The following is a 10,823-nucleotide window of genomic DNA, read 5'->3' as shown; positions in this document are numbered from 1 at the left end:
ATCTTTCCTTTTGCAGAGTTGCAGTGGGCATCTGATGGTGGAAAATAAGTGAAAACATTTTGTAACTCAGAGGCAAACGCTGCCAGTGGTGATTATTGGTGTGATTTCTCCCCTTTTCTCTGCTGCAGGGCTGGGAGCTGTTCAAGCAGAGGTTTCACTTCTCTGGAGCTTTTGAAGGCTCTGGGACACAGACTGCCCTCCTGAGCTTGGGGGCCAGGGGGAATTTTATCTTGGATTCGGGTTGGTTTGGGGGATGCTAGCAGGCTGGTGTTCGGTGCGGGGCCCAGAGGGTGCATGCCGGGAGTGGGCAGCTGCTCCTCCCCTCCTGCCTGGGTCCAGGGTGGCAGCCTCTCTACTGCTGGGGCCCTGTGGTGAGGGGGCCTGAGGTCCTGGGTACTGAGCCCTGCCCATGGGAGGCGTGCACGTGACTCTGGCCTTGAACATTTAGGATGCAGCGTGGCGTCACTGCCTGCATGGGTGAGGAGGGAGGGGCCACTGTGTGCTGCACCCCTTTGTTGTTTCTACAGCTGGGGCCAGGTAGCCCCTTCCCTTTGGGGATTTGAACCCCTGGAGCCTGTTTCCCTACAAGGTGGTCCTTCTCTGGCCAGTGAAGCCTGCCTAATGCACCCTGGGGAGGCTGATGCCTTAAGCAAAGTGGCTCGAGCCGGCCCTGCTGAAGCTGATCCCAGCTGGCCTGGAGCGGATAGGAATTTGTGTGTGTGTTGTAGCAGGGGATTGGGGGAGCTCAGGAATGGCCAAGTGCAATGGCAGGACCCTGACTGGCTGTTACCAATCCCAGAAAGGGGCACGGAATGGTGGGGCTGGCCAAGGCCCAGTGACTCCGGGAAACAGAGAGCTCCACTCCCCTGTCCCCTGACTCTCAGCTGGGGTGGGTGGCAGGGCCCAGCAGGAGTCAGGCCTTTCTCCCAGAAGGGCAGGGCCCATAACTTGTCCTCCTAGAGGGCCAGTTCACTGGGGAAGATGGGTCCTGGTTGCAGAGAAACCAGGCCCATTCTCCCTTGGCAGCCAGAGATCTTGAGTTGTGGGGGCAGGAAGCAGAGGAAGGCCTGGGAGCAGGTCCCCCACAGGCAGGTGGGGCTTGGGAAGCTTGAAAGTATTTTTCTGCCCACTCTCCTGTGCTGTCCCCATTCAACCACTCAGCAAAGCTAGATTCCTCCCACTTCCCATCTTCCGCCTTTGCCTGGGGTGCCCTCATCCCACCTTTTATTTCCCTACAAGGTCCAATGCAAATGTCACCACCTCTGCAAGTACCCCCGTGACTCCTCCAGAGAAGGTCAGTTGCTGCCCCTTCTTGGGTCCTACCCTCTTTTTTCCCCCCCATTACTAGTGTGTTCTTAGCTGAGTAATTATGAATTAACGAGGGCATTGTTTTCTTCTGTCTTCCTCTAGACTGTGAGCTCCAAAGACATCGTCATTGTGGTCAGTATCTGTCATTCCTGCCTGCCTTGCCTCCAGGTCTGCTTCCTTCTGTAATGGCACCTGTGGTCTCTAGTCCTCACCATGGCCCCCAGTGATGCTTGGCTCCTGGTCTCCACACCCTTGTGTTGTTCCCTCCCACACTGACCAGGGCTGCGCTGTGTGACCAATAGGACATTATAGAAGTGAGGCTATGCAGCAGGGTGTGTGACTTCCCAGGGGACAGCAACAAGGGCCCTCTAGCTTCTGCCCTGTTCCCTTTTGGGCTGGTTGCTCAGACGAAGCCAACCGCCATGTTGTCAGGACACTCAAGTAGCCCCATGGAGAGGCCCATGTGGAGAGGTGTTGAAACCTTCTGCCAACAGCCAGCCCCAGCTGGCCAGCTGTGAGACTAAGCCACCTTGGAAACGGATCCTCCAGCCCAGCCAGGCCTTCGGATGACTGCAGCTCTGCTGACAGATTGACGCCAACCTCATCACAGACCCAGCTACCCCACTGTGTTCCTGACCCACAGGAACCGTGTGGGATGATACATATTTGTTATTGTTTGGGGAGAAATTATTAGCCAGCAAAAGAACCAATAAGTATCTCAGTTCTCCTCAGAAACTACCCTTCTTCCACTGTGTGTGGCCTTGGTAGAACTGGCACTTTAGGTGCTCCATCTTCCCTGGGCCAAGGGATGGGGGCCTTGACCCTAGAGAGGACAATGAGACCCTCTTTCTGGAATTTGTATCTTGAACCAGAGAGACTAGACCAGGAAATGATTGGACTGATTTCCAGAAGCTACTTGACATCACGCACACACACGTAGGAACACACACACATATATACGTATATACATATATACATATAAACACACACGTATGCACACCACATGCACCAATACATATATAAACACACATACATATACACATGCACATATATTTTCCTTTTTTTGCCAAAGTTAGGTGCAGCCATCGCTAGCATCATCTTTACATGTCATCAGAAACCACACCACTCATATTAGGCCCTGGAACACACGTCATTCAGTAAGTGCTCAACCAGTGCATATTGGGTAAATTAAAATCCTAGAAATAAGAATGAAGTCAGGGCTGCTTCTTGTGATTTTGACTTGTGTTTTGTTGATCGTCTTGGAGAAGATTTTGAAAGCCTGAGATTGATGACCTTTGTTCTCTGTCTCCCTCCCTTGCCCACCTTCCCAGAGGAGAGTAGCTTTGCGCTCAGTTACCTGCCACAGAAAGGTTCTGCTGCCAACCAGGGAGTTGAAGGGATCTGCAGACAGCCTGCCTGTGTTGGTCTGGAAGCCCATGCTCTTTGAGGTGAGAACTGGGGTGAGAGGAAGGCATAAGCCTCAGAAGACAGCATGGCAGTGGTGGGGGTAGGGGGTAGAGAAGTGGTTGTTGTGAGTGGAGACTTTGTGAGCTTTTTGGGCTGTGACCTGCAGCAATTCAGCAGTGACCAGTATAGGTTGGCACCAGATGCTGGGAATCCTACACACCCCAAGGTATTGCTCTGTCCAGGACCTTGGGGGTGTAAGAGACGGAGCCCCACTAAGGGATGGAAATTGAATTTCCACCAGTCTAGCTCAACAGGGGCATGAAATCAGATTTTTAGTGATTTGATTTAGGGGGCTCTGCCATTTCGCCTATACTCAAGTTTGTGGAATAAGTCTCAAAGCTACTACAGTGGCAGGAATTTTCATTTTTTGGTCTTTGTTCATTACTGTATTACGAAGCCTGGCACATTGCCTAAAACACAGTAGGCACTCAATAAATGTTAGTGCTTAAAGGCACATGTAGAAAATGAAAATTTCCTGGGTGCCTGCTAAGTGCTAGAGACTCTTGAAACTTCACTTGGATTCTTCTTTTCACACCAACACTTGAAACTTGGTATTTTCTTTCACATTTTATTTCTCCTCCCTTCCTTCCTTCATTTCTTCCTTCTTCCCTTCCCAATCCTTTTCCAGCTGTCTGAATGTATTTGCATGTGTTCTTGTAAGCAGTGTGTTGTTGTATGTGTGTATTTTCAGTTTGTGTTAAGACTAGAGTGTCACTTCTCATCCTGTTTCCCATCTTTTTCACTCACCTTGTTTTGCCATCCACCAGCACCCAGACATTCCTGCCAGTGCTAGGGTCCTTAAATAGATCTCCTGGGATAGAACTTTGGAATATACGTCCAGGAGTGGGGCTGCTTGCTAGGTCCCTGCAGTGTCCATGTGTAATTTAACCTAGAGAGGCTGCAGTGGCCCACACTCCTACTGCAAGGCATGAAGCTTCCTTCGTTTCCACATCTGTGCCAACATTGGCCTTCCCTAGCTTTCTAACATGTTTCAGTCTCATAGAGTAGTACCTCATGGTTATTTTAACTTGCATTTCTTGCCCCGATTTGGAGGAAAAGAATTGAAGTCTCAGAAAAGTGATGTTAGTGAGTAGCTGGGCTTGTGTTCATCTACCCGAGGCTTAGGCTCGAGGGCCCGGCTTCCCCTTGGATGGGCTGACGGCTCTGCCAGCAGCCGGGCCAGACAGCGTGGACACCGTCAGGAGAGTAGCCTTCTGCTGTGATAGAGCCCCACCTGGTGGCGCTGGAAGGGAACGGGAAGGGGAAGGGCAAGAGGAGGGAAAGAAATGGAAGGGGAGAAATTTACTCCAGCAGCTGCACAAGGCCACGCCCTGCCACTGTCATTGCACACCTGGAGGACGTGGGCCAGGCCTTAAGGGACTTAGGTTTAGCCTCTGCCTCTGGGAGGTGGAAGGAACTAGAATAGCTTCACCATTGAGGAGCCTATTGTTTTTAGCAAATGAAACCCGAACTTTTTTTTAAACAAAAAACACTTAGTATATTTCTTTTTTAAATGTACTTTTAACTAAAGTACAATATACCCATATAAAGGGCATAAATCCCAAGTGCACAGCTCAATGAATTTTCTAAGCTAACTGGCCTCCGGTGGATCACATACCCCCTCTTCCAAGGATAGCCACCATCCTGACTTCCAACACTATAGATTAGGTCTAGGTTCTATTTTTTTTTTTTTTTTGGCCTGGGTTGAAGGTTGTATAAATGGAACTCCACAGGTGTTCTTTTTTGTATTTTGCTACTTTTGCAGAATACGTTGTGTATAATTCATCCATATTGTTTGGTCATTCTTGTTTTCATGCGGTATTCCATTGCATGATTATACTGCAAGATATGCTTTCTACTGTTGACTGATGGATATTTGGGTTGATTCCAGTTCTTGGTTATATAGAATAAAGTTGCTGCAAAAGTTAGCACATGTCTATTGGTGCACACATCCATTGGCGCACACGTCTATTGGTGCACACGTCTATTGGTGCACACGTCCATTGGTGCACACGTCCATTGGCGCATACGTCCATTGGTTCATACGTCCATTGGCGCACATGTCCATTAACACACACGTCCATTGGCGCACACGTCTATTGGCGCACACGTTCATTGGTGCACACGTCTATTGGTGCACACGTCTATTGGTGCACACATCCATTGGTGCACACGTCTATTGGTGCACACGTCCATTGGTGCTTACATCTATTGGTGCACATGTGCATGCAGTTCTGTTCAGTATGTATGCATAGGAAATACCAGACCATAGAGGAGTGTATATTTAACTTTACTGGATGCTCCCAGTTTTCCTAAGTGGTTGTGCCAACCTGCAGGGGCAATGGCAAGAGTGTGAGAGTTCTGATTGCTCCAGATTCTCACCAATGGGCTTTGCCATTGCCAGTATTCAGCCATTCTAGTGTGTGCGTAGTGATTCTGCATCGTGTTTTATAACTTGCATATCCTGATGATTAATGGCATTTTTTATGTTTATTGGTCACTTGGCTATCCTCTTTTGTGAAGTTTCTATACTAATAGAAGCTTTTGCCTATTTTTTCCACTGAGCGACCTGACTTTTTCTTACCAATATATATAGGAGTTAAAAATATATCACCTGGATAGGAGTCCTTTGTCAGATATGTTGTCAGAAGAAATATCTTCTCTTGCTTGTGTTGCTGCCCTTTTCACTCTCTTAGTGATGTCTTGGATAAGTAGAAATTCTTTTCTTTTCTTGAGACAGGGTCTTGCTCTGTTGTCTAGGCTGGAGTGCAGTGGCATGATCGTGGCTCACTGCAGCCTTAACCTCCTGGGCTCAAGTGATCCTACCACCTCAGCCTCCTGAATAGCTGGGACTACAGGCATCCACCACCATCCCTGGCTAATTAAATAAAGTTTTCTTTTGTATAGATAGGTCTTACTATGTTGCCCAGGCAGGTCTTGAACTCCTGGCCTCAAGCGTTCCTTCTACTTCAACCTCCTAAAGTGCTGGGATTACAAGTGTGAGTCACTGCACCTGGCCAGAAATTCTGAATTCTAATATAATACAATTTATTACATTTTTCTTTTATTATTGGAGCTTGTTGTGTTGTGTTCAAAATCTTTTTGCCTACCCCAAGGTCATGGAGATTGTCATCTACCATTCTTCTAAAAACTTCCACAATCTGCATCCATCTGAAATTGATTTTTGCATATGGTGGGAAGCAGAGGGTCAATATTTTTTCCATATGGATATTTAATTGACCAGCCTAATTTATTGGAAAGACCATCATTTCTCCACTGCACCGCAGTGTCACCTTTGCCATAAACCAGGGGATAGTACACGTGTGAATCTGTTCCTGGTATATGTGTTTGTCTGTTTCTGTATCTGGTAGTAACTGTTTTAGGAAGTGCAATAGAATTATACTATTCATAAGGCAATTTCAGAGTCTGTAAAACACCCGTTTAGAGTGTGCTGCAGGTGGTGCTGTCTGCTGATGGACGCTGGCTTGGGGTTGTTCTGATAAAAATTCTTTTCTCAATGCAAGCTGTGAATCTTAGGACTCACTGTGGGCTCGCCTGGCCAGGATGTCAGGAACATGAATCTGAGGCTTCTTATGCTTGTGAGGTCCAAGAATAAAAGCACTCTGCACCCACAGAGGGAGCCATGTAGCCTCAGCTGTTCTGAGTGGGACAAGGTCTCTTCTCTGCTTTCATTTCCTTTCCCTTTTCCAGTTCACGCCGAACCCCAGAAAAACCTTCAGTCTGGCGCTACAGGTGCATCTGGCGTCTGAGAGGTGGGCTTCCAACAGCAGTTCCTCCTTGGAGGTTCTGGAGGCACCAAGCAATCTCTTGAGGATGTGGCATTCAGCTCAGCTGGGGCTGGGCTAGACTTCCTGCTAACGTTACTTCATGAACAGGGTTTTTGTGTTGATGTACAGGTCTCCAAACAGGGGCCTTGGGGTTGCAGAGGGAGAAGCTCCCCAGGCCTGGCTCTGAATGTACCACTGGAGGGGCAGTGGGATGGGCCTGCCTCCCAGGGCCGTCAGCCTGGGGCTCAAGCTCTGGCACTTTCACTGGGCACAGATGGGCACCAGGGTGTGGCTGTGGGGACAGGTCGAGGAGAGCGTTAAGCATGTGGGTTCCAGCAGCAACTCTACCATGAACTCAGGGGAATCATAGGGGGATACTCCACCCATCCCTGGGCCTCTGACTCCACCTTTGGTCTCTGTATTAATGGGTTGGTTGTGTTCTTCCAAATGATGTGTGGAAGTTCTATCCCCTGCTACCTGGGAATAATCTTATTTGGAAACAGAGACTTTACAGATATAATCATGTTAATAGAGTGGGCTCTAATGTAATAGGACTGGTGCCCTTAAAAAGAGACAGAGGCACATGGAGAAGAGGGCCCTGTGAAGATGGGGGCAGAGACTGGAGTTGTGCTGCCACAAGCCAAGGAATGCTTGTGGCTGCAAGAAGCTAAAGAGATAAGGAAGACTCTCCCCCAGAGGTTTTGGAGGGAGCATAGTCCTGCCAACACCTGGACTTGGACTTCTACTCTCCAGAAGTGTGAGAAAAATGCCTGGGCTGGGTGTGGTGGCTCACACCTGTAATCCCAGCACTTTGGGAGGCCAGAGCTGGAGGACTGCTTGAGTCCAGGGGTTTGAGACCAACTGGGCAACATGGTGAAGCCCTGTCTCTACAAAAAATAGCTGGGTGTGGTGGTACATGTCTGTAGTACCAGCTACTTGGGAGGCTGAGGTTGGAGGATTGCATAAACCCAGGAAGTCAAGGCTGCAGTGAGCTGTGATCATGCCACTGCATTCCAGCCTGGGTGACAGAGTGAGACCTTATCTCAAAAAAAAAAAAAAAAAAAAAAAAAAGAAGAAGAAATAATCTGTTGTGTTAAGCCACCCAGTTGTCGTACTTCATTCTAGCAGCTCTGAGAAGCAAATGTACCTTGTCTCTGGGCTTGCTTCTCCAATCTGTCCTTCACCACATCATTTCCTGCTCCAAACCCATTAGTGGTTCCTCATGACCCCTGGAACATCATGGATACTGGCAGCATCTCCCATCTAACCAATTCTAACCCAAATCCTGACTCGTGCCTTTCTCTCTTTTGCTCTTTCCCACTGCATTTCATGGCACACCCGACAGTCACTCAGGCCAAAGGATGGCTCAAGGGTCATTCCTGAGTCTTCTCCCTCTTGTCCACACTCAACCTGGTGACAAATTCTTTCAGCTCTACTTCCAAAATATATTCTCAATAATTTGCTTCTATCATGGCCATCCTACTTTAAGCCTCCAACCTTGTCTTTCTTGAACTGCACAGTAGCCTCTTGAGGTAGGCTGATTGCAGAATTGCCCACAGTCTTGGACTACTCCCTGCATCCAAGTTATTTGAAACTCTTTCCTTCTATAGGTACAGGTTATTTCTCCATCCTCGAATTTGAGCTGACCTTGGGACTTGTGTTGGGCACTGAAGACTAGAGTGAGGTGGGAGTGATTGTGTGCCATTTCTGAGCCAAGTACTCAAGAGACCTTGTGTACTTCTTGGAATGCTGCCACCATGAGCACAAGCCCAGGCTAGCTTGTTAGAGGAAGATCTGCATGGAACAGAGGCCAGCCAGCCCAGACAAGGCCACACTAGACCAGCCAGACCCAGTTAACCCACTAGCTGACTGCAGACGTGTAACTCCAGCCTAGCTCAGCTAAGCCTGGCCAACCAAGATCAGCAGAGATGCTCAATTGACCAGTGGAATCATGAGAATTTGTGTTGTTTTAAACTATATTTTGGAGGTTATTTGTTACACAGCTGTAGCTGACTGATATACCTCCATAATCATCTCCAGGCTTTCTCTTTCTTTCCCACAGAATATTTTCTCCTCTCAGAAGCCAGAGGGGCCTCTCCTGTACTTATTGCCCTCCAACATGATTTTCTGTTGCAACTAGAATGATCTCCAAACTCAGGACCATAGCCTCCAAGGCCTGACCTGATCAGTTCTCCCAACTCTCTCCTTTGTTCACTCTGCTTCCACCACACTGACCTTCCTGCAAGTCCCACGAACATGCCTTGGCTTTTGCCATCCCCTCTGCTGCAGCTGTCCCTTCAGGTCTGCTCATGGTGGCTCCTTCTCATCTTTCAGGTGCCAACCCAATCACTTCCTCCAGGAGGCCTGGCCTGACCACATTGGCTAAAGCCATCCTCTCCTACCCTCCTCCCAGTCACTTTTCTTGCATTCCACCATTTTTAGTTTCTCATTACTTGCTAAAATCTTTGTCATTACCTGCAAAAAAAGCCTTTTGCTGAAGTTCATATTATTTGTGTCCCCAACTAGAACGTAAGCTCAAATCAAAGGAATGCTTTGATTCACTGCTGTGGCCTTAGTAGTTATAACAGTTTCTGGCACATAGTAGGTGTTCAATAAATATTTGCTAAATGAATGAATAACAAATGAATAACAATAACCTTCGGGGGTGAGAGGAGCCTTTGTCGTGAAGCTTGCAAACCCTTTGAGCATATTATCTCCTGCCACTGTGCTTCCTGTCCACTCCATCCAGACTGACCTACCTGCAGCTTTCCTGCCATGCCACGCTGTCTCTGGCCTCTGAACCTTTGTACATTCTATTCCCTCTGTCTGCTCTTCCCTCCTATACAAAGATCTTGGAAACTCCTATTTATCCATAAAAGTGTGATGTTAGACATCTCCTCCTTTGAGAAGATTTTCCATCATCTGCTGTTCCCAGTCCATGGTGAAGGGCCTCCTCCCCCTGTTCTCTGAGGACATTTGATTCCCTTCACCTCACTCATCATGTGGTGCTCTCAAATAGCTTGTTATTCCTCTGTCTTCACGACTGTAAACCCCATGTGGGCAGGACCAGGTTTTCTTAATGACTGCATCCCTGGACTCCCATAGGGGCAGGGATGACACACCCATAGGTGGGTGCTTAGTAACTATGTAATGGCTGAGTGTTAGGATTGAGGAATATGACTGGAGGCCAATGGACTAGAGGAGATCAAGGTCTGCCCTCTTTCTCTGACCGCACATGAATCGAAACCTGTGAAAAGTCAGGGACAATGTGGGCCCTGGGTGGATTTGGAGAAGCTGAGAGTGGATGCAGCATTTGGGATTACACACATCCTCCTGCTACTACCAAGCACAACACAGTGAGGAGAGCTCCTGATTAAGGCCAAAATGCTGGCATCTCCCTCAGCTTCTCTGTGACATCAGAAGGGCTGGGCTTCCCTTTTTTCTGAATACCTTTCTCACATTGGGGCTCCTAGTGAGTTGTGGAGGAATGGAATGACTCCAGCTCTTCAGGAAATGATCCAGGGGTCTTAGTGGACCACAGGGGAAGTATAGCACATCAGCCATGTAATACAGCTGGTGGAGGAGAAAAATGAATACATAAAATCTACATGTCATCTGGAAGTCAGTCCTTATTACAAGAAAGGAATCCAGCCACTGGCTTCATGCCTTATTCTGGGTCCATTTTTGGCTATTGCAGTTTTTTTTCTTTGAGGTGGAGTCTCACTCTGTCTCCCAGACTGGGTGCAGTGGCGCTATCTCAGCTCACTGCAAGCTCTGCCTCCTGGGTTCATGCCATTCTCCTGCCTCAGCCTCCCGAGTAGCTGGGACTACAGGAGCCCGCCACCATGCCTGGCTAATTTTTTGTATTTTTAGTAGAGACAGGGTTTCACCGTGTTAGCCAAGATGGTCTCGATCTCCTGACCTTGTGATCCACCCGCCTCGGCCTCCCAAAGTGCTGGGATTACAGGCGTGAGCCACTGCACCCAGCCGGCTATTGCATTTTTAAAAGGGACACACTAAGGATACTGCAGAGATAATCAAACTGAATTATATCACAGAAAACTGTGGAAAAAACAAGTCTGAAGATGAAATGGCTAAATGGTCACTGTCATATTACATCGCTATGGTTAATATATCTGACATTTAACTTTTTAGGGCCATTTTATCTGTTGTTTAATTTGTTCCTCATCACTAGTCCTGCCTGAATGTGAATATTTACCAGACAATGAAGGCTAGGACCATCAATGCAGGATAGAGGTT

Source organism: Gorilla gorilla, chromosome 18, assembly GCF_029281585.2.
Source record: "Gorilla gorilla gorilla isolate KB3781 chromosome 18, NHGRI_mGorGor1-v2.1_pri, whole genome shotgun sequence".
Lineage (NCBI taxonomy): Eukaryota > Metazoa > Chordata > Mammalia > Primates > Hominidae > Gorilla > Gorilla gorilla.
This window is presented reverse-complemented; position numbering follows the sequence as displayed.